Source organism: Chelonoidis abingdonii, chromosome 1 (genome assembly GCF_003597395.2).
Source record: "Chelonoidis abingdonii isolate Lonesome George chromosome 1, CheloAbing_2.0, whole genome shotgun sequence".
NCBI classification, from domain to species: Eukaryota; Metazoa; Chordata; order Testudines; family Testudinidae; genus Chelonoidis; species Chelonoidis abingdonii.
The window spans coordinates 29,541,100-29,565,341 of NC_133769.1; the positions used below are offsets into that span (position 1 = coordinate 29,541,100).

General features: G+C 44.4%; 1 protein-coding gene across 1 annotated transcript in view; it reads left to right on the forward strand.

Moving 5' to 3' along the window:
• The first annotated feature begins 14,331 nt into the window (after window positions 1–14,331).
• Window positions 14,332–24,242, forward strand: part of PIK3CG (phosphatidylinositol-4,5-bisphosphate 3-kinase catalytic subunit gamma) — a 59,361-nt gene continuing 49,450 nt past the window's right edge. Inside the window, exon 1 of the mRNA XM_075064812.1 lies at window positions 14,332–14,704. The gene's annotated coding sequence lies outside the window, so the exon portion shown is untranslated. The remainder of the gene's footprint in view (window positions 14,705–24,242) is intronic.

Here is a 24,242-nt window from a genome sequence, read left to right on the forward strand (position 1 = left end):
GGACGATGCCACCCCCAAAGGAACCCAGGACTTAAAAACCCTCCCAAGAGCTGGAGCAATTCAGAGATTACAGCAGATTCCCCAGATGATCTGGGCCCAAGGCAAGAACTCCTGTACACCCCTCCCCTTCTTCTCTGTACGTTACACACAGGCCTACCCAGCCTTGGGTAGTGCATGTGTGATTATGAAAGTGGGTGAGAGCTTGGGGCTCTAGTGCTTTCTTCCTTCCCCTGAGTGACGTGGGAGCGTTCCCAGCACTCTCTGCTGTATTTTATTAATAAAGCTTTAAAACTTAGATCCTTGGTGTGCTTTGTCATCTCCTCCCTGAAAAGATCCTGTGGCCCTGGCAGATTGGTAATGAAAATCTGTCACAACAGTAGGGGGGAAAAATTAGCATGGGGAAATAGTTTTTACTTTGTGGAATGACCCATCCACTCCCAGTCTTTATTCAAGCCTAATTTTATGGTGTCCAGTTTGCAAATTAATTCCAATTCTGCAGTTTCTCATTGGACTCTGTTTTTTGAAGTTTTTTTGTTGAAGAATTGTGACTTTGAGGTCTGTAATTGAGTGACCAGGGAGGTTGAAGTGTTCTCCAACTGGTTTTTGAATGTTATAATTCTTGACGTCTGATTTGTGTCCATTTATTCTTTCGCATAGACACTGTCAGGTTTGGCCAATGTACATGGCAGAGGAGCATTGCTGGCACATGATGGCATATATCACATTGGTAGATGTGCAGATGAATGAGCCTCTGACAGCATGGCTGATGTGATTAGATGCTATGATGGTGTCCCCTGAATAGATATGTGGACAGAGTTGGCAATGGGCTTTGTTGCAAAGATAGGTTCCTGGGTTAGTGTTTTTGTTGTGTGGTGTGTGGTTGCTGGTGAGTATTTGCTCAGGTTGGGGGGGCTGTCTGTAAGCAAGGATTGGCCTGCCTCCCAAGATCTGTAAGAGCAAGGGATGGTCCTTCAGGATAGGTTGTAGATCCTTGATGATGCACTGGAGAGGTTTTAGCTGGTGGCTGAAGGTGAAGGCTAGTGGCGTACTTTGTTGAGCCTGTCCTGTAGTAGGTGACTTCTGGGTACTCTTCTGGCTCTGTCAATCTGTTTCTAAAGTGCCACAGGTATTCCTCATTCTTTTTGCTGATACAGACTAACACGGCTACCACTCTGAAACCAGTCACCATGGTAAGACTGGTAACTATAGGCACCAACTTCTCCTGGTGCCAGTGGGTGCTTGACCCCCCCACACACACGCCCCTGCCCCACACATACTCCACTTCTGTGCCGCCCCCATTACAACCTCTTCCCCAAAGTCCCCACCCCAACTCCATCCCCTCCTTACCCCTATTGGACCCCTTCCTCAAATCCCCGTCCCAGCCCTGCCTCTTCCCCACCTCCTCCCCGAGCATGCTGCGTTCCCGCTTCTCCCTCCCACAGCTTGTTATGCCATATAACAGCTGTTTCATGGCTGCAAATGCTGGGAGGAAAAGCGGGAATGCGGCACCGTAAGGGGAGGAGGTGGAGGTGAAGGTGAGGTGAGCTGGGTCGGGATGGGGAGTTTGGCACCCACCAATTTTTCCCCATGGGTGCTCCAGCCCTGGAGCATCCACAGAGTCGGCGCCTATGCTGGTAACAGTGATCCAGGAGTTCACATTTGTTACTGGCTTGGTGAAATCTAACTATAGAACATACAACCAGCTTGGGGTTTCTGCCCTATTTCTGACAGTTTGCCCTCCTGAGTTAGGCATTCACAGTTGTGAGCCACTTCAGACAGCGTGACACCTACTACTGTGCAGTAGGTCTGCGAATGGAGCATAGAGGGTCCCCTCTGTGGACCTTAGGGGGTAGGAGGATGATCTAGGCCTTAGTTTCTGCAGGCAAGATTCTGATCTTAGGTACATCAGTGCAGCTCAATTATTTTCCGTGGAGTTACACAAGTGTAACAAGGCAACATTGTCTCTATCATTGGAACATAGTAAACAACTCTGTTCATGATGCATAAGCCAAAATAAAATCCAGTTTGCTCTACCATAGCTGTTTGGTTCTAAGGTCCTAACAGGAATACAGTTTGGAGGGGGTTTTTTTTCGTTTGTTTGGGGTGGGGGGGTTGGCACCAAAGTGGCCAGGTAACCTTAAATATACACTAAACTATGTTTGAATAATGACAGTTACACAGTCAATTTTCAGAGCAGAGCTGCAGTTTAAAGGGATACTGTCACTTGTTTTAGGCCCCAAATTTGGATTTGCCATAAAGTGATTATAATCTGATTAGGAAGTACTACATATTCTAAATCTTTTTTTCTATCTACTATTTCATCAAGAAAGTAAGAATTTGGCCCATATGATTCTTATTCTCTTTACTCATATTAGTAGAGCTGTTGCAAGCAAGAATTACTACAAAGCAAGCAGGCTTTGGTCCTATTTTTTGAAGGGACCATAAAATCTGTATATTTTATTTTCCCTATGCTGGCCCTGTGGAAAGTTTAAAAAAATATAGAAGACACTAGATACTATTCCTGAGCTGTAATGAAACCAGGCAGTCAATGATGCTACAAAGCATACACAATGTTCTGACATAGGTTGGTATATAAAGTTAGGTTATTGTATGTTTAATATGGCTGTTCTCATTTTCTTTCAAAAGAACACAAAATTAGGCTTGCAAGCATTAGATTTTGATCAGTAAATGCTGATTTTGCTGTTCACACAAACCAACAAAAAATATTTCCATCAATAATTAAAATTTACAGACGAGAAAAAAAAGGAAAATGCTGCTTGAGAACTCAGTTTGATTTAAGGAAACTTAGTTTGTATATTTTGACATGATATTGACAACGTGTGTCTAATGGTAATAAAACTTTAACTTTTTGAATCTCAACATCTACTGTCATTAAATAACTATTGGTTGACCCCCCACCCCCATAACTTCCCACAGCAGTTAAAATTTAAATCCATAAAAATGGGGGGAAATGCTTAAACATCTATATTATCCATGAAAATTATAAAAAATGAAAATTGAAATCTGCCAAGCCTATACAACTAATTTTTGCTAATGTAAAAGGCATAAAAGATATAATCCTCCGTTTCTTGCCCTCTCAAACCTTTAATAATATAATGACAGCATGTCATTTGCAGTATTTTCACAGCTGAAACGTAAAACAAACAAATGCATTTTCTCTGCATTCCAGATCACATTAGCAAAATGAAGGTTTCTTTACATGAGACCTTTGATTGAGCTGGCTTCATTTAAATACCAAATTAGGTTCTTTATCTTCCTACAGTAAGCTGTGGTACTGTTGCTTAGGTAGAACTCCTGTGGTGAAATATGGATTTCATTTTAATGCTCAATCCTGACTGACAAAAGGAATATAGATGGACAAATTATAGGAAAAGGTTTAAGTAATTTTTTGGAAATCAACTGTTAAAGTGCTAATTTAAAAAAAAATGTCCAGAGCCACGACAACCTATAGACACCGTATCCGCTTACAGTATTCTTTATTACTACATCTTTCACATGAAGAAGTAAAGAAAGGCATGTTTTATGTTTAGAAACTAAAATTCATTGTGGTATAATTGTGAATATTTTATGTATGCTCTTCCTAGACCTATACGTAGCCTAAAGCTACTTCAACTATGGCTTTCAGTGATGCCTTAGGGAAATTCTTTTCTCTAACTTTTTTCAGCAATTATAATAATCAATTTCTTCATGTATTTCATTGCAAATCACATTATGCTGATTGATACCTATTTTTAAAAGTCAATTCACATATAATTCTGTCTCAAGTCTACAAGAAACAAAGTGTGTCATTCATACTGTAAATTATTCCTACTGTCATTATATTTTTTGACAAATGAAAGTCTTTAAAATCATTGTGGGCTAGAAAGATCTTGCAGATAGATCTGCCTGCATGTACCCTGCCCCCACATAAAGTTCCAATGACTCAGCCTGGCTCCCTGTGGATGCAGTGATGCTCCTGGAAGGATCCATTTGCAAGATGTAGCCCTTAAAATATTAAGAATGAAGGGGGGGTTAATAGCTATTTTTATCTGTTCTTAAATTATTTCATAATGCATGCATTGTGCAAGGCTGGGCTTGTCACAGTTATAACTAGTGGCACCATTGCAAATTAACTCACATGACAGCTAGCACAAAGCTGAGAGGTCTTCATTGTGTTTTCATTTATTACCACAGAAAGGTCCTTGCTCTGCTCCCATTTTTGCAAGAAGGGGAACTTGCTTCTGGGAAGAGTTATGCTTTCACTTGGCTCCAGTGCAGTACAGTGTTTCAGAATTATGATACTTGTTCACCCAATTTATAGTTCCTCAGTTACTTTCATGACCTGAGCAACTCTGCTTCAGACTGATTAAAAATGAATATTTAATGACCTGTAACATTGTCATAGAAATTTGTAAAAAGGTCAAATGAATAAATTACTTTATAAGCAAAAATAAAATGTTTAATAATGACAACTGGAATTTTATAGGAAAACATAGCGTTAATGACATGGATGACAGTTATTGTAGCTAGCGCTTATATTTTAGTATCTATGGATTTTTGAGTAATGCATGGATTATGCCTGTTGTTTTGTCTCTAAATGTAAATTAAAAAGGCTTATCTAGAAAGGTCATGGTCATTTTGATATACATTAAGGAAGGAATGGGCAAACAGCCTGGCCTGCAGGACCCTCCTGCCTGGCCCCTGAGCTCCTGCCCCGCAGGACCAGCTCCAGGCCCCAGCACAGGAAGCAGGTGCTTGGGGTAGCCAATGGAAAGGGGCAGCACGTCCGGGTCTTCGGTGGCAATTCGGTAGCGGGTCCCTCAGACCCTGTTGGAGGGAAGGACCATCCGCCGAATTGCTGCCGAAGAATGAAGTGGTGCGGTACAGCTGCTGCCGAAGTGCTGTCGATCGTGGCTTTATTTTTATTTTTTTTCTTCACCATTTGGAGTGGCAAAAAAGCTGAAGCCAGCCCTGCTGCCCTTGCTGTTCCCCCTCTCCCACAGCATCAGCTCACTGCGAGCTCCTGGAGCAGCACAGCTGCAGATCCTGGCCTGACCCGATGCTCTGTGCTGCACAGTGGCGTGGCTGGCTCCAGCCAGGCGGTGCAGTTGTAGCGCTGCCAGCCACCAGTGCTCCAGGCAGCGTGGTAAGGGAGTGGGGTGGATAGAGGGCAGGGCAGTTTGGGGGATGATGTGGTCAGGGGTGGGGGGTGGATAGGGGTCAGGGTGTTCAGAGGGTGGGGAATAGGGGGGTTGAATGGAGGAAGGGATCCTGGGGGGCAGTCAGGAAGGAGGGAGTGTTGGATGGGGCGGAAGGGGGGTAAATCAGGGCAGTGGTTCTGGGGGCGGTCAGGGGACAGGGAGAAAGGGTGGTTGGATGAGGCAGGGGTCCTGGGTGGGAAGTCAGGGAATGGGGGGATTGGATGGAGCTGGAGTCCTAGGGGAGCCATCAGGGCGCAAGAAGTGGGGGGGGGGGGTCAGATAGAGGGCAGGGCCGGGCCACTCCTGGCTGTCTGGGGAGAACCCAGCCTCCTATATCCAGCTCTCCATACAATTTCAGAACCTGATGTGGCCCTCAGGCCAAAAAGTTTGCCCGCCCATATTAAGGCCTTGATCCTGCAAGCTTTTCCTTACAGAAAGGAAATGCACAATTTAATGCAAGCCACTGGGCTCCATGCAGGTACAGGGGGGTTCACATGTGCAAGCTCATTGCAAATCCTGATGGTATCCTGGAGAGTTGTCATTGCTTTCTATAGAAGGTCTAACACAGAATCTGCAAATGCTCAGTTCCTCTCAAAATAAATATTTGGTATCTCATTCAGCAAGTAATAATCAAGAATTCCCCCTGAGTATTTTAACAATTTGGGGTACATACCAACAGACACAGACTTAACAGGCAGAGCCCAGAATATGGCTTTCTAAGAACATGAATTACAAAAAATACAAGCAATTTTATCCACTACTCACAGTCAAATACTAAACTAAAGATTGCTTCAGTTCAGATCACAGTATAATTTCTTATCCACCCAGAGTCCCAGAATTTGTAATGCGTATTCTGTACTAGTACATATTAAGATTAATTCCAAAACCAAGTCACATTCAAAAGCTAGTTAAGGTAGCTAAGTAACACAATTTACTTACTGATCGCATTTCAAGAACCCAAACATTTAAAGCAAGGAATAATGAATAATAGGGACAACATAGATCAATCATGCACTGCTTTTGTATTAAATCACAGAAGTTAAGATTGGAAGAGACCCCAGGAGGTCATCTAGTCCAACACCTTGCTCAAAGCAGGACCAACACCAATTAAATCATCACAGCCAGGGCTTTGTCAAGCTGGTCCTTAAAAACCTCTAAGGATGGCAATTCCACACACCTCGCTGGTAAAGCATTCCAGAACTTCACCACCTCCCTAGTGAAATAGTTTTCCTAATATCCAACCTAGACCTCCCCCACTGCAACTTGTTTCTGTCATCTTGCACCACTTGATTACCTGAAAGGGGGCTCCAAAGAGGATGGCTCTAGACTGTTCTCAGTGGTACCAGATGACTGAACAAGGAGTAATGGTCTCAAGTTGCAGAAGGGAAGGTTCAGGTTGGATATTAGGAAAAACTTTTTCATTAGGAGGGTAGTGAAGCACTGGAATGGGTTGTCTCGGGTGGGGGGGGCAGTTAGGTTCCAGGAAAAAAATTTTCACCAGACAAAAAAACTGTATATTTATATACACACACACACACACACACACTATAAGTTTTAAACAAACAATTTAATACTGTACACAGCAATGATGGTGAAGCTTGGTTGAGGTGGTGAAGTTAGAGGTGGGATATTTCCCAGGGAATGCCTTATTGATAAATGATGAACTAACACTTGGCTGAGCCCTCACGGGTTAACACATTGTTGTTAATATAGTCTCTCACTCTACAAGGCAGCATGAATGGATGGTGAGGAGACAGCATTGCAAACAGAGACACACACCCGGTGTGTGAGAGAGAGAGAGGGGGAGAGACAAATTGCCCCTCTAAGTACGCTGACACCACTCTAGGTACACTGCCTTTTTAAGTAGATCAGGAAGTTGAGACAGCAGCTGCGGCCAGCAAGCTCCCTCCGTCCTGAGCCCTGTCATGTCTCCCCCTTGCTCTATGGATGGGGTAAGTGGATGGCAGGAGGAAGGGGGACACCCTGACATTAGCTCCCTCTTCCCCCACACACACAGCAAGCAGGAGGCTCCCAGGAGTAGCTACAAGACAGAAGGCAGGAGCAGCATACAGCAGTGAAGGGAGGGACAGCTGAACTGCTGGCAATTGATAGCCTGCTGGGCGGCTGCTGCACAGGGAACTTCCTACCCGTCCTGGCACCGCGGACTGTGGTGCATACCGGAAGTGGCCACCAGCAGGTCCAGCTCCTATGTGGAGGTGCACAAGCAACTCTGCCTGGCTCTCACCTGCAGGCACTGGCTCTCCCCCCAGCTCCCATTGGCCAGGAACCGGCCAATGGGAGTCAATGGGAGTGCAGAGCCAGTGCCTGGGGTGAGGGCAGCACATGGACTGCTGGCCGCTTCCAGGGTGCAGTGTGGTGTCAGAACAAGTAAGAACTAGCCTGCCTTAGCCAGGCAGCACCGCTGACGGGACTTTTAACAGCCCGGTTGGTAGTGCTGACCAGAGCAGCCATCACAACCCAGCACCTTACGTTCTGCGACCCAGTACTGGGTTGCGACCCACAGTTTGAAAACCACTGGTCTAGGTCACTCTGGACCCTGTCTTTACCCTCCAGCATATCCACCTCTCCCTCCAGCTTAGTGTCATCCACAAACTTGCTGAGGGTGCAGTCCATCCCATCATCCAGATCATTAATGATGATGTTGAACAAAACCAGCCCCAGGACCGATCCCTGGGGGACTCCATTTGATACCGGCTGCCAACTAAACATCAAGCCTTTGATCACTACCCACCGAGCCCAACAAACTAGCCAACTTTCTATTCACCATTCATCGAATCCATAATTTTTTAACTTGCTGGCAAGAATACTGTGAGAGACCATATCAAAAACTTTGCTAAAGTCAAGATATATCACGTCCACCACTTTCCCCATATCCACAGAGCCAGTTATATTATCATAGACTTGCCCTTGGTGAATCCATGTTGACTGTTCCTGATCACCTTCCTCTCCTCCAAGTGCTTCTAAATGGATTCCTTGAGGACCTGTTCCACGATTTTTCCAGGGACTGAGGTGAGGCTGACCAGTCTGTAGTTCCCCAGATTCTCCTTTATATACATTCACATAAAGCGCAAGGAACATGCATGTTTCATCACAGCACAACTACTTTAACTCTGAACAAGGGTGTAAGTGGGTGCCACTACCCAAGCACTCTCTTATGGCTAGGAGTGGCTCTGCAGAACTCTGCCTCAGTTTTCCATCTCACAGGGCTCCTCAATCACTCATCACCTCAGTACAACAGTAATTAGAACGCTCCTCTCTTGGGGTCCAAATTATTTAGTCTTTATACGTGGCCCCTCCAGGCCCTAACCCCAGTTCAGCGTCTCTCTCCTTTAATCAGAAGTTCCCAGCACTCCTTCTCAGGGGTGGGTTTATAGAGCCCAAAGCCAGAAGGGACAACATGACCATCTAATCTAGTGATTCTCAACCTGTGGCCCATGGGCCACTTGCAGCCCAATCAGCACACAGCTGAGGCCCATGTGAAATCCTCAGGGCCATACACATTGTGGGCCACACATAGGCACTGACTTTTGTTTTTGCTGGGGGTGCTTTTGAAGGGGTGTGTGTGTCTGAAGGGGACACTCTGCCAATTTTGGGGAGAGGCTATTTTCAGCATATATATACACTTCTTTCATATTCTAGTTCAGGGGTAGGGAACCTATGGCATGAGTGCCGAAGGCGGCACGCGAGCTGATTTTCAGTGGCACTCACACTGCCCGCGTCCTAGCCACCAGTCCGGGGGGCTCTGCATTTTAATTTAATTTTAAATGAAGCTTCTTAAACATTTTAAAAACCTTATTTACTTTACATACAACAATAGTTTAGTTATATATTATAGATTACAGAAAGAGACCTTCTAAAAAACATTAAAATATATTACTGGCACACAAAACCTTAAATTAGAGTGAATAAATGAAGATCCTGCACAGCACTTCTGAAAGGTTGCAGACCCCTTTTCTAGTTATTGAATGTGTCTGTCATGAGTATCTTTACTATTTTAATAATTATTCAATTGTTATGAAAACTACGTAATTACATTATCATAAATTACAGTAATATTAAAATCATTGCAATCACCTACAAGCTGTTTTCACTAATGTCCCAGTTTTAAAGACATTATGTCTCACTGTAGCTTTCTGGATGAACTGTCAGCAATATTATTTAAATCTGGCTTTCTCTGGTATTGTTTTGATGCACATTAAGGACAGCTACATTATTCAATTGTGTCTGTCCATTGATGATTGGAGACAATTTTTAAGTCTTCTGAAGCTGGAGAATGAATTCAGGATGTACAGGTACAGTGAGAAGGATACTTATGAATTTGCAGTACCCTGGAAACATAGTGCTTCCAGAATACTGCAAATGACTCCAAGTTCTCTTTCTTGATGGGTAACAGCTAATTTAGGCTGTTACCCATCATTTTGTATGTATAGTTGGGATTAAATTTTATCATGTGCACTACTTTGCATTTAAAATTGAATTTCAATCTGCCATTTTGTTGCCAACTCACCCAGTTTTGTGAGATCCCGTTGTAACTCTTTGCAGTCTGTTTTGGACATAACTATCTTGAGTAATTTTTGTATCATCTGCAAAACTTTGCCACCTCAGTTTACCCCTTTTTGCAGATCATTTATGAATATGCTGAATAGCCCAGTACAAGCCCCACTATTTACTTCTCTCCATTCTGAAAATGGACCATTTATTCCTACCTTTGTTTCCTATCCTTTTAACTGAATGCCTGGGAATGCTTTCAGGATCATCTAAAGGATTCTTAAATAATGACAAGCCTTTTGTTATCTTAATCACACCTGCCTCTGTTTATAAACAAATTCCTGCCCCAGAGCAGAAGTTGCTAGCAGCACAGAACTCATCACATTCCACACTCAAGCTCTGACACCTGGGTGCTGAGCATGCACTATTTTTTTTCCATGGGTATTGAGCCCTGGAGCACCACAGAGCATATGTGGCCCACACTGGTAAATAGGTTGAGAACCACAGATCTAATCTAACACCTGTGTAACACAGGCCATGGAACTTCTTCAAAATAATTCCTAGACCATATCTTTTAGAAAAACATCAGATCCAGATTTAAAAACGTTGACATGGATGGAAAAATCCAGCATGACCCTTAGTAAATTGCTCTAATACAATTCTGCCTTATTTTTCAGTCTGAATTTGTCTATCTTAGCGCAGCTCACAGTGTGTTATGTGTGGCCACATCCAATACTATGGGTATGGCCCTGAGGATGTCAATGGTCCGCAGCTGTGTGCTGACTGGGCCACAGATTGGGAACCGCTGGTTAAATTCCAGGCTTTTTGTTGTACCCTTTTCTAGTAGATTGAAGAGCCCATTATTAAATATTTGTTTTCTATGTAGGTAGTTACAGATTGTAACCAAATCACCCTTAAACTTTCTCTTGTTAAGCTAAATAGATGAGCTTTTAGAGTCAATCATTATAAGGTATGTTTCCTAATTCTCTCATCATTCTCATGTCTCTTCCTGAACCCTCTTCAATTTATCAACAACCTTCTTGAATTGCAGGCACCAGAACTGGACACAGTATTCCAGCAGTGATTGCACCCGTGTCACACAAAGCAAAAACAACCTCTCTACTCCAGGTTCGCATTAGTTCTTTTTGCCAAATGTCACACTGGGAGCTCATTTTAGCTAATCATTCACCATGACCCCAAAAATCTTTTTCAGAGTTACTGCTTCCCAAGATAGACTCTTTCATCCTGTAAGTATGGCTATATTTCTTTGTTCCTAGATATATACATTTACCCATATTAAAAGGCATATTGTTTGCTTGTGCCCAGTTTACCAAGCAATCCAGATCACAGCATAATGCTGAACCTGGAAGGCTGGCTTCTCATACTCACTCTATATGTGACATTGCTCCTTGGGAGCAGACAATCTGGGATTTCCATGACTAGCTAGCATGAAGGCTGGATATCACAGGGGAAAGTTTCAAGGGACATGGGGACTGCATTGCACCTTTTGTTAACTTGCAAAAGAAAGACACTCTCCTGTTTGACACAGCACAGTATAGTCACAGTGGTAAGTGGATCTAACAACATCGACTTCAGTTATGTTATTCACATAACTGAAGCTGTGTAAGTTAGATCGATTCATCATGGTAGTGTAAACCAGCCCTTAGAGTTCGCTAATAAAGAGTGGGAGTTACTCAGTTTACTGCAGTAGAGTGCAGAATGTACAACTACTTGCTTGGGGCCAAGTGCCATAATATGCACCTGGAGTGAAATTTATCCCTCTGTAGAGGCCATCACAATGCCTATGTACCACTCATATTCAATGTAAGCCCTACTTTGAAAGGTAAAGTGGTGTACAGCTCTCATGCTGGTCCACTACAGAGGAGTGAATTTCATAAACCATTACCTGTGTTTGTGTTCAACAGCACTTGAGCCACAGCTCTTGAACTTTAGGAACAGAGGGAAGTTTAAATGATATACACAGACAGAATATTGTAGAGTCAGTATGCATTATAATTGGCTGTTCATTCTTCCTGTTGAAGAAACCACTCTCAGGATAGGAGGGAACCAAGCTGGAATGGAAGGACAAACTCCCTTATGCAGGACTTGCCCCAGTGCAAGTAGAGGAACCTGATCATTTCTCACACACTGAAGGTGTCACTCCTGGAATGGTGTTGCAGGAAGATGCAGACAGGCTGTGGTAATATTGGATTTGATCATTAAAAATATCGATAACCTGAGTATGTGGGTAATCATGAGAACTGTTCAGTGACTTAGCTATTTGGTGCAAAGGTAGTTGGATCTCAGAAGACATCTAGAAAAACTTCTGGTGACTGCTGTGGAGGACTCAGACCTGGTCTGCACAAAGTTATATCAGGTTTCAGAGTAGCAGCCATGTTAGTCTGTATCCACAAAAAGAACAGGAGTACTTGTGACACCTTAGGGTATGGCTACACTGGCACTTTACAGCGCTGCAACTTTCGCACTTAGGGGTGTGAAAAAAACACCCCCTGAGCGCTGCAAGATGCCGTGCTGTAAAGCCTCAGTGTAATCAGGGCAGCAGCGCTGGGAGCACAGCTCCCAACGCTGCACGCTACACCCGTAAAGGATGTGGTTTACGTGCAGCGTTGGGAGAGCTGTCTCCCAGCGCTGGTGCTCTGACCACACTCACACTTCAAAGTGTTGCCGCGGCAGTGCTTTGAAATTTCAAGTGTAGCCATACCCTTAGAGACTAACAAATTTATTGAGCATAAGCTTTCATGGGCTACAGCCCACTTCTTCGGATGCATGGAATGGAACATATATTGAGGAGATATATATACACATAGGGAGAAGCATGAAAAGGTGGGAGTTGTCTTACCAACTCTGAGAGGCCAATTAAGTAAGAGAAAAAAACTTCTGAAGTGATAATCAAGATAGCCCAGTACAACACTTTGCTAAGCAGCGTGAGAATACTTACAAGGGGAGATAGATTCAATGTTTGCAATGGCTCAGCCATTCCCAGTCCCTATTGAAACCTAAGTTGATTGTATCTATTTTGCATATCAATTCCAGCTCAGCAGTTTCTCGTTCGAGTCTGTTTTTGAAGCTTTTCTGTTGCAAAATTGCCACCCGCAGGTCTGTCACTGAACGACCAGACAGGTTAAAATGTTCTCCTACTGGTTTTTGAGTATTATGATTCCTGATGTCAGACTTGTATCCATTAATTCTTTTGCGTAGAGACTATCTGGTTTGGCCAATGTACATGGCAGAGGGGCATTGCTGGCACATGATGGCATATATCACATTGGTATATGTGCAGGTGAATTGAGCCCCTGCTGGTATGGCTGATGTGGATTAGGTCCTATGATGATGTCACTTGAATAGATATGTGGACAGGGTTGACATCGGTACATAAACTATTTTAATTAGGGCTATGAGTTTTACATAATAATTAGGCCAGTGCAATCCTCAAGATAAATGCAGTTACGTTGGTTCAAAGGTGCATTACATCTGGATGACTTATTCCCAAAAGGGAAGGGGAATAAGTTATATTAGTACACGTACAGCCACAGTGCTACAGCTGCACCCGCAAAAGGAAGGTTATATTGCTTTAACTAGACTGGTATAATTAAAGCTGTCCAACTTTTGTGTGTAGACAAGCCCGCAGTGTTTAAACTATATACTGATATTATGACATACAAAGGTGCAGCAGTGATGACATGGGAGTTAAATTTAAGTTACTGGAAAAAAGTCTTAAGTCACACATGAGTCAAACAGACATTTGCTAGGGTTACAAAACAAAAATATTTGTATCCTTAAAAACCAGGACTGAAGTTACAGCAGTACTGGAGGAGTGACAGGTTCAGGCCACAAAGATAAATTTTGATAAACTAGTAAGGTGCCAGATAAACTGGAAATAAAAATAGGCACATGGCCAAAAATAATCAATGTAAGTATCTAAATACCAAATCATAATACAAATACATAATACAAATATACCAGTAAGACTATACTGTTGGCCTTAAGATCAGAAGTGGGCTATTGAGTGCATAATGTTGCGAGAAATCAAAGAGGCACCTAAATCTAATAAAATAGTAATTACCCTTATATAATCTGGTCAAATGTCGCAGTGGGCATAGAGAAGCAATCTCTCAACACCTCAAACAGTTACATCTTGCAACAGCTAGTTCTAGAAGGGAGTAGCTATTTCTCCACTGAGGTCTTGCGTAATCTAGGGAGATCTGCACCACCGTTTACAACAGTACCAACCCCTAATGCACACACTGCTCCAGCAAAAAAAACCCCAAAAACGTAAACCTGTGGTTTGCACCAGCGTGCCTTACCTCAGCAGGTGAACTAGCACTGATGCAAGCCCCGTGTCACAGGGGTGCAGGCAGCACCTCCATGGGGGTGGGCGGAATTGTCCTGGCGTAGGGGTACGTATACAAAACCTGCACTACCGACTGCGCCTCGCTCCGAAGTCACAGGCAGGATTTGTTTCAGCAAGTAGGAACATAGCAGACCGGGCCATACCAAAACCTAGCACTGCCACAACACTTGAGAAAGGGTGATTTAAAACTCCATCGCGCCCTCCCCCCATTCCTCAGGAGTTCTCCTGTGCTCTGCACTCCCCTCCCCCGGGCTGCCCGCCCCCTGCGCGGGTCACAGGGGATGCCCTGGGCTTTCCCCCGCGCTGTCCTTCCGCCGGGCGTTGCCCTGCAGAGCTGTTCCGCGCCCGCCCCGGGCTGCCAGTGCCCTGCCCCGGCTCCAGGCCCTGGCTGGCGTGAGCCGTGCGCGGCACTCGCAGTAGCTGCCAGGTGCGGGCCGGGCACCACAGGGCGCTCCCGCCCAGAGGCTGGCGCCGAGTGGACCGACGGCTGCAGCTGCCGCCGCGGCTCCGGGGAGGGTTCCGCAGCCGGGCTGCCCAGCGGCGGGGAGCTGGGACGCCGGCGTCAGCCTCCTCGCCCGCGGGTCTGCCGGCTCCTGGCTGGGGGAAACACCTGCGTCGGAGCGTGAAAGTAGCGAGAAGCGGAGCTCGGCCCCGGCTCCAGCTAACAGCTCGTTTGTTTCCTCCGTGCCATCCGCGGGCTCCAGGCAGCTCTGCTGAAACGACCTCCTTGCGGTTCTGGGGCGCTGGGTGCGGTGGGGAGGAGTAGGAGGCGGGTTGGTGTACAGCTGACTCGGTGGCGCAGCCATGGAACAGGGCGGGCGGCCCTTGGTGCAAAGGTGATACCGGGGGGCAGGATTGGCCTTTAGAAAAATGGGTTTTGCGGGTTGTGTTAACTCCAACACACATCCAGCACACGTTGGATTTAGGTGCTTCATGGCTTCGTTTGATTCACTTTTCCTAGGGAAGCTATCGTCTGGCTATACTTTTTACCCTCTGGGAGTTCCCGTTCTCTAAGGCCCTGATCTTGCAATGAGCACTGTGCAGGGGACCACTTGCCCGTGCAGAACCCACTGAAGTCAAGGGATAAGGTTCAGATCACATTGCAGAAGCCATCCTGTACTTTTTCACTGACATACAGCAACCCTGAAAAAAATCTTACATTGTATGACAAAGCCAACAGAACATGCACTAACACGTGGGGTACAGCTCTCTGTTGTAACACTATTGTACATGTACACAAACTGAGGTGGGCTCAGGATTTTGGCCCCTAATTTGCTCTAACACTGGTGTAGTTCAATCCTATTTGAGATTGGGTTGATTGTTGTTAACAGACATGAAGTGTATCCTGCACAACAGGTTGGCTTCTTACAGTAGCAAGTGATGTGGTTTTAAACTCGAGTTGACTGCTGTAGATTTTAGGTTTGTCTTACATTACAGTTTGCAGCGTCTGGCCGTTCAGCTGTGGTCTACATCGGATGGTGTAGGCAGCGCGGCTGGTGTCCACAGCTGACAGCGACCAGCACTGCAGTGTGTCCACCACTGTGCACCGAGTTGCAGCGCTGTGTGAGTGGCGCATTGCTGGGCGCTATCCACAGAGCACCTCGTCCATTTGATCGCTGGTGGTTGTGGGAAGGGGACGGGAAGGGTGCGGGTTCATTCCGCTTCCTGTTCAACGACCTGTGATGCCTGGGAATCGGACCCATGCCTAAGAGGCCCCCGCACTAGGCACCTTTTTTTTTAAAAAAAAAAAAAACTTACCCCGGTTCCCCAGCTGCGTCTCGCTCAATGGTTCCGCTCCTTGGTGAGGCGCGGCAGGGGACGCGGATGGCCCGCTCTCCCAGCTAGAGCTCCAGTCCGGCCGGCGGGGCTGCGGCGCTCCGGACGGGCTCAGCCTGAGAGTTGGGCGTGTGGGCTTTGTCGCACTCGCGCGCAGGAGCACGGCAGCCTGCGACCCCGGCTGGAGAGCTCCGGCCAGAGCCGGCAAAGCCCCGCGACCCCGGCTGGAGCTCTGCGGCCTTTCAAATACGCCCCCTGAGCCCTTGAGGCGTGAGGGGGCGTATTTAAAAGTCTGGGCTCGAGCTGCCTGTGTGCCACCCCGTCCCTTCAAATAGCCGCTGGAGCCCCGCCTTCCTCTTGCCAGTCCCCAGCGCTCCCGCCGCTTTTAAGAAGTCCCCGTAGTTTAGAAGGGGGGCTACTTTAAAGGGCTGGGTTCCAGTTTGACTTGCTGCACCCCGATGACCTGCCCACATCAGTCCAGCCCCTCTGCGCTGCAGCCAGGCTCGCACCCTGCCACAGCCACCCTGCCACCTGTCCTGTTCCAGCCAACCCTGCCACAACCCCTGCCCCAAAGGCCAGCCAGCCCCCCACCACTGACTGCCCGCACCGCTCTGCACACGCTGCCCAGCCCAGCACCCCTGGTGCCCTGTTTCAGTCAACCCTTGCTGCACCCCACTGCCTGAAGCAGGCGCCGGCCCACACCCCTTGTCTCACACCAGCCCCCATCCCTTGCCCTGCCGCAGCCAGACCCTACCTCAGTCAGCCCTGCCTGCTTCAGCAGCCCCATGTCCACTGCTGCCCTGCGTGTTCGGCATTAACCCTGCAGGAGCAGCTGGAACCAACACATTTGTGCACATCCCCAGGAGTGGCGGACCCACAACATGTGACCAACAGCGTCATAACAATCACAGCATAAGCAGCTAGTATGATGCAAGTATATAATATTATTCATATAGTTATGGAAGTAAAATATACATGAAAGAAAATGAGAGCTTTTTTCCCCCACTTTTTTTAAGTCCATCCTGCCGATCTGTGCTTCTCTTGCAAGCCTTCTCCTCTTATCTTGGTAGCCTGTTCCTTTTTCATGAGTTCCTTATTCCCTCAGTCTTGAACTTTTTATTTTTCTGTGGAATTACCAGATTCCTACTGCTTCACCATCTTTCTTAGTTCTTCTTGGGTTTTTCTGTAAGCTTTTGCGGCTCTTTCAGAAAGTCCTGCAACTGAGTGGAGCAGTATTAAGGTCACTTAAAAAAAAAAAACAGAGATGAACTGCTTAATACAGAGGCCTTGCATTGTTTTAAAGAGTTTTGTGCATCATTTAACATTCTGAGCATAGCACGAGAGGCCGCAGCTGCAGATAGAGATGGCGAGTTTCCCACACGCGGCTCACAGCTGGAAGGGGGGGCTGCTACGTGCTCACTGGGAAGGGTGGGGCGTGGGGGTGTGTTCACTCTGGAAGCCCGTGGCGTTTTGTGGCTTGTGCGAAAGCAAAGAGCAGCTAAGGTAAATACGACTGACCTACACCACATCTGCACAGCAGCTACTCTCAGAGCCATCTTGCACACGCAGCTCACCATGGAAGGGTGGGGTTGGCTTCACTCTGGAAGCCATGGGGTTTTCTTTGTGCTTGTTGGAAAGCAAAGAGCAGCTACAGGTAACATAACACTGAACCCTACACCTCATCTGCCACAGCAGCTTACTTCAGAGCCATCGTTGCACATGCAGCTCACTGGGAAGGGTGGTGGGTTGCTTTCCTCTGGAGCCATGGGTTTCTGTGGCTTGTTGGAAAGGCAAGAGCAGCTTACAGGGAAATCAATGGTTATTCCACATCTAGGCATGCTTGCAGCAGCCATAGCCCCCCTGCTCCAAAACATTTGATCTATAATAAAAGCTTCTTAGCCGGAACAGGCTCCTCTGCTGCGTTCCCACACCAAGTCCCAGCAGCTGCGATGCGCTAGCTTCTTCTGCGATGGAAACATAGCTCCTGCCTGCATGACTCCCTGAGAGTTCTCCAAACACTCAGTAGCCTCCTCTGCGGTTCCTCTACAACTCCCCCTCCTCTCCAGGCTCTGAGCCAGAGGCAGTTGGAGTGCGAAGTGATGACCAGAGAGGCTGAAGAGGAATGCTGGATAGTACCTAATACCCTGGAGGCCCATAAAAACGCTGGTGAGTGTCACACTGATGACAGGCTGCATCACCAGCGCTGGTCTCGCTACACCGGAAGCAGACCCAGGTGTACAGCCAGCGCTGCAAACAGGGAGTTGCAGCGCTGGCTGAGCTTTTAAGTGTAGACACCTGCTAAGTTGCAGCGCTGTAACCCCCTCACCAGCGCTGCAACTTGCAAGTGTAGACAAGGCCTTAGAATCTAAGGAATTTCTTCTAAATCTGCATAGTGACCATTGTACACTGTATGAGTTGTGGTTTGACTACTGTGGTGTTCTAAATTCTGTAGCAGTAAATACAAACCTTCTAGGCTTTGGAAAAATTAATATGAAAGCATATGTAAATATTTCTTAATATAAATGACAAAATAGGTTAGACTGTTTAAAACCTAGGAAAATTCAAGACTGATATGTTAATTACAATACAGTCAAGATTAACCATTAATTTAATGTGTCATTATCAATGTTTTCAGTTTAAATTTATTTTCAATTTTTTTCTTGCAGTTCTTTTTCTTTCTGTAGCAATTTAAACTCTGTCTCATTACTTTCAATTTATTTAAGCCCCAATCCTGCAAATGCTTACACATGCAAGTAACTTTACCCAAAGGGACTATCTATTTGCATACTAGGAGTATAGATTAAATTTTTCAAATCAGGGACTGTCTCTTCCTACATTTTGTATGGTACCAAACAGAATAGGGCCCTAATCCTGATATGCTATAGCTCAAACAGAAGCTATGGGCTTGATGCAGAAATTATTGCGTGAAGTTCTTTGGCCTATGTTATGCAGGAGGTCAGACTGGCTGATCATAATGGTCCCTTCTTGCCTTAAAATATATTAATCTGATCTACTGCAGTATAAATATTAAACACTAATAAATGGATTTTCTCATCTAACAAATAATGTCCATTGTGTCCATCCTATACATATAGGCCATAAATCTTCCAATTATTGTACATGCCCTTGTGATTTCCCTGTACCTGGCATAAGAGGGGAGTGTTGGTGGAGACTAAATCACCATGCAACTGAAGACCAGAGTGTTGTAAATAAAATACACAATAGGAAGAAGTAGGCAGTAAGCGGAATGCTGCAGGGACCTTCATTGTGAATTTCCTTACTTTCAAACTTTTGTTTGCTTTTGTGCAATATCACTCTGTTGTTAAAGTTATGTATAATTATTTATAACCTTACTATATTTTACTCAGGATATGTGTTTGAAATTATGGAGGCTGCTAAAAGTTTTAGCTCATTTCAGAGTCTGCCACCAAACCTCCCCTTTGACTAGAGATCTAAACATCTTTAAATCTCCAGTGAGCACAAACATGCTGAGGAACTAGGGTAGCTTTTAAAGAATTTGATTCACTCAAAAGTCCTGTTGTAAGAAGCATGAATGTGTACGTGCCAGTTGTCTAGCATACTTTCTAGTGGGTACCAGCATTCACTTGGTTCATCTGAGAGTTAGTAATTTTCTAATGGGTTTGACATTATGGGTACATATAGTTTTGTGTTTTACATATCTTATTTGCATAGTTCAGCATTGGATCATAACAGATGTGGAAAAATCAATACCCCTGCAACGGAAGGATACAATCCCCTGATACAGAATGTATTGGATATTAAATTTCTGTGTCTGCATGGGAAAGGTTATACTGAAAACAACCCAAGTTGTGTATTTAAACCAATATTGTTACACCAGTATTACCCTCCATGTAGACATCCTTATTCTGCTACAAAGTGCCTTTTTTTTTAGTTTAGTTTTGTTGTTTGGGAAATTAAACTGAAAAAAGCCACTCCTATACCAAAATAAAAGTTTTTCATATGGTGGGTTATGACAGTATGACTTTATCAGTATAACTGGTAAAACATTCCCACATGGACAAGCTCTAATAGTTGCACTTGATTTTATTCAAAAAGCGAAGTTCAGTAGATGTTGTGACTATTTCATGGTACAAAATATACAATTAAAAGCCATAATAGTAATAACACATTGTCCTTCTATATAATCTTTCATCAGATCTTCTCAAAACACTTTACAAATGCTAATTATGAATTAAACCTCACAACATCATTAAGAACTAGATTGGTAGTATGCCTGTGTTGGGTAAACTGCAGCACTAAGAGATTGACTTGCCCAAGGCATATCTATATTTCTATTGACTAGAACTAAAGTTATCCCCAGTATAACTGTTTTGGCCTGAGAAGTCCATGTTTCCAGTCCCCGTCACTAGCAATGGATGGCAGGACCATTAGATTATCACACAATACTGCCACCCCTGTCCCTTGCAAATGGATGAGTCCAAAAATATTTCTAATGGCTAGGCAGTGTATAGATTTACTGTCTATTATGCAGTCTGATCAGCTGGTTGATGTTTATCAGAATAGTTGACCAGGAAACGATATGTGTTTTTGTTTTGGAGGAATTGATCTTTAAACACATGCCAACCAACTGTAAAAATGTTAGGACTGGTTCATGCTGGCTTTTGCCAGATCTAAGGAGGCACAGCCATTGAGATCCTACTGAATCCAAGTATATTTAATAATGTCAGGGCAACGGGATTCCATTAGATCCAAGAATGTTTAGGTAAAACATATATGGGTCCATTGACATAAAAACTCACAGCTAGTAGTTTGTGACTAGCACACATTCTTTCATTTTACAAATTTTCATCTATGGGCAGGTCTACATTATGATCGATCTAAGTTATGCAACTCCAGCTACGTGAATAACGTAGCTGACATCGACGTAGCTTTGGTCGACCTTTTGCAGTGTCTACACCACGCTGGGTCGACAGGAGAATCTCTCCTGTCAACTTACCTTACACTTCTCGTTCCCGTGGAGTACCTGAGTTGATGGGAGAATGATCGGCAGTCTATTTAGCAGGTCTTACACCCGGTGGATCAATCACCACACGTCGATCCCCCGGTAAGTGGAGTCAAGCCCTATGATATGTAGAGACAGATTTTTTTCTAACTATATTACAAAGTGTATAGTAATTATATTAAAATTATCTGAAAGAATGTTAAGGCTGCAAGTGAAGCACTCAGAAGTTAGGGAAAGCTAGAATTAAGATTGCCCAGACATGTTTCTGTGGTGTTCCCCAGGGTACAATCTGGACTGTTAGCTGCATCTGCTCAGTTCTCCAAGCTGAGGTGCTTCTTACACTGCTTTGCTGTGAGAGCAACCGCTCCTGGTCTGCTCACACCCAGCCTCCAGCATGTAAATTACCCCTAGCTATACTGAAAGAGTGCTTTGGTCAGCCAGCCAGCCAGCCACCCTTTAATGATACTGCAGGGCAACTACAGCATATTTCCCCCCCAAACTCATTCTCTGAAGCAGCTGAACTTTAACAATAAATTAATCTGCGTCTGACACCCAGCATGGAAAATTTCAGCCCTAACTTTTAAAGTTTGGCAAAGTTAAAAACAACTGAAAACAGCATCTTATAAAGGAAAATGTTAGACTATCTTAACTATTTGCATCCTTGTCAGCTCTGCCTACAATAGATAAGAACGGCCGAAAGCCATTTCTAGCTGAATTAGGTGATATCTTTTCTTGGACCAACTTCTGATGGTGAGAGAGACAAGCTTTCGAGCTTACACACCATTCTTCAAGTCTTGAAAACTTAAAGTGTCACAACTAAACACAAGATGGAATAGACTGTCTAGCATAAGTAATTAAAACACATTTCAAGGGACCATTCAAGGTGAACTGGCCTGTTTTGTAGGTAGCTGTGACACTCTGAGTTGCGCCATGTCTACACTTACAAGCTTACAGCGGCACAGCTGTACCAATACAGCTGTGCCGCTGTAAGAGCACCCATTTAGCTGTATTACGCTGATGGGAGAGAGCTCTCCCATCTACATAATAAAACCAGCTCAATGAGCAGCGGTAGCTATGTTGGCAGGAGAGTGTCTCACGCCAACATAGTGTTGTGTACATGAGCAGGTGACGGGTGGGAGCCCTTGAGAAGCCACCTGATGTGCTGACATGCCACTGAGTCTACCTGTTCTGTCGGGGCCCCCTTTAACCTGTCTTGCTGAGCCAGGATCTTAAAACCTCCTCTAACACACACCCAGTTGCAGATCAGCTCTGGGAACACTCAGTTTAAGGGATTTGCTTCAGCACTCAGATGTCCACTTCCCTTGGAGTGAAGACCCAAAGATATATTAGGAAATTTGCCCCCTCCCTCAGTGTGGAGAGAGATGTGCACACTTCTTACCCCCAGAGTTAGAAATTACAGAAACTGGGTTTAATAATAAACAAGACAAATTTTATTAACTAGAAAGGCAGATTTTAAGTGGTAAAAGGGGTAACAAACAGAACAAAGCAGATTACTAAGGAAATTAAATCAAACATGCAAACTAAGCTTAAAGAAATTGATTACAGATAATATTTTCCACCCTAGATATTGTTGTAGGCAGTTTGCAAAGCTTCTGTGGTTCAGAGTTCCAGTTATATTCCTTTTCAGACTAGACCCCTGTCTCAGTCTGGACTCCCCTCTTGCCTTCAGTTTTCCTTCTTGGGCAGCCAGGCCATGGAGAGGAGGAATCCTGTTTGCCTTCCTCCCCACCCTTAAATAGGATTTAGGTAAGGCAGGAATCCTTTGTTTCCCAAACTTGACTCCCCTTTCCTTACAGTGGAAAGTTACAAGAAGTCCTAGTAATATTTTAGTATCAGGTAACAAGACCACCTGACCCTATAGTATCACAGCATCCATGAGTCAGTGGCAGTATGGAGAGTCTACAGGAAGACCACACTTTTCAGTCTATAGTCCTCGCTGATGGGCCATCTGCCCTGTCTCGTTTTTCCATTGTTGTACCTGAAATGTTAGCAGTGGGCATCACCCAAAGTAGCATAGTTAAAATGCAGATACATAGTCAATATTCCTAACTTCAGAGACAGAAATGATACAGGCATACAAATTGGATAATTGCATTCAGTAAATCATAACCTTTCTAATGATATCGCACATGCGCGATCTTGCATAAAGTATATCTCAGCTATGTCATATACCTATCATAAGCATATTTTCATAAAAAATATGGAATGACATGTCACAGAGTGCTTATGCTGAAAAAAATTATGTTGCCTGGGGGAGGGTGATTTTTTTCATACCCTTGAATGACAAAAGTTTTGCCAATGTAAGTGCTAGCATAAACATGGCTTAAGTTTCCCAGATATAAAAAAGAACTCCTGTAATTCAAAAGCTTCTTTCTCTCACCAACAGAATTTGGTAAGGTAAAAGATATCACGTCACCCACCTTGTCTCTCTAATATCCTGGGACCAACATGGCTACAACAACTCTGCATATTACTAGCTGAAGGCTTTTCAGTGGCCTCATTGTGTTCCTTAACAGAGTTGCAATTTTGAGTCTTAAACCATGATGGCAATGCTATGAATAAGGTGAATTATTTACTGTGAAGATTTTTTTCACCTCTGTGAAGTGTTAATTTGAGAGCCTAGGGGTATGTCTACACTTAAACTGCTACAGCGTCACAGCTACCAGCAACGCAGCTGCATCACTGTGTGCTTCAGCATAGACTCTACGTACACATCCTTCAATTTCTTCCTGGATCTCAGGCCATCATTCCCAGTAGATTTCAGTGTGTGTGGAAGTGTTTGTTTATACATTATATATCATATATAAAATGGAGCAGTAGCAATACCTATAGTTAAAGTTCCCTAACGCTTCCCATTTTGACTCACTTTGTCCAATTATAATTGTGACAAATTTTAACCATTCAAGCTGAAATTCAGAAAATGAAAAATATATGTAATGCAAATAATTGATTAATATTCTAACCATTCATACATATTATATATAATTAAAAGTATATCTGTTAGGTAGCAAATGGTAAATACATTATCAGAAGTTCATGTATTACAACAGTCTCTCAGAAATATTGATATCCCAAACCATACACTTGGTCATCATTTGTAGCACATATATTCGCAGGAAATAAGATGGATACCTCAATCTAGTCTTTCGAGAAAGCCAGCTCCATATGGCATCTGTATTGAGATCACATTCAAAAACTGTAGTTAACAGTGTTTTCCCCAGCAATTGACATTAGTGGGGGTGTTCAAAAATACAGAGTGTGTGTGTGAGGCTCGATGAGGAGTGAGACTATTGGGGCTAAGGTGGGCTGTATGGCACCACAGTAAAAACTGAATAATGTTTCACAACCATTTTATTAGATGTAACTTATGTTTTAAAAT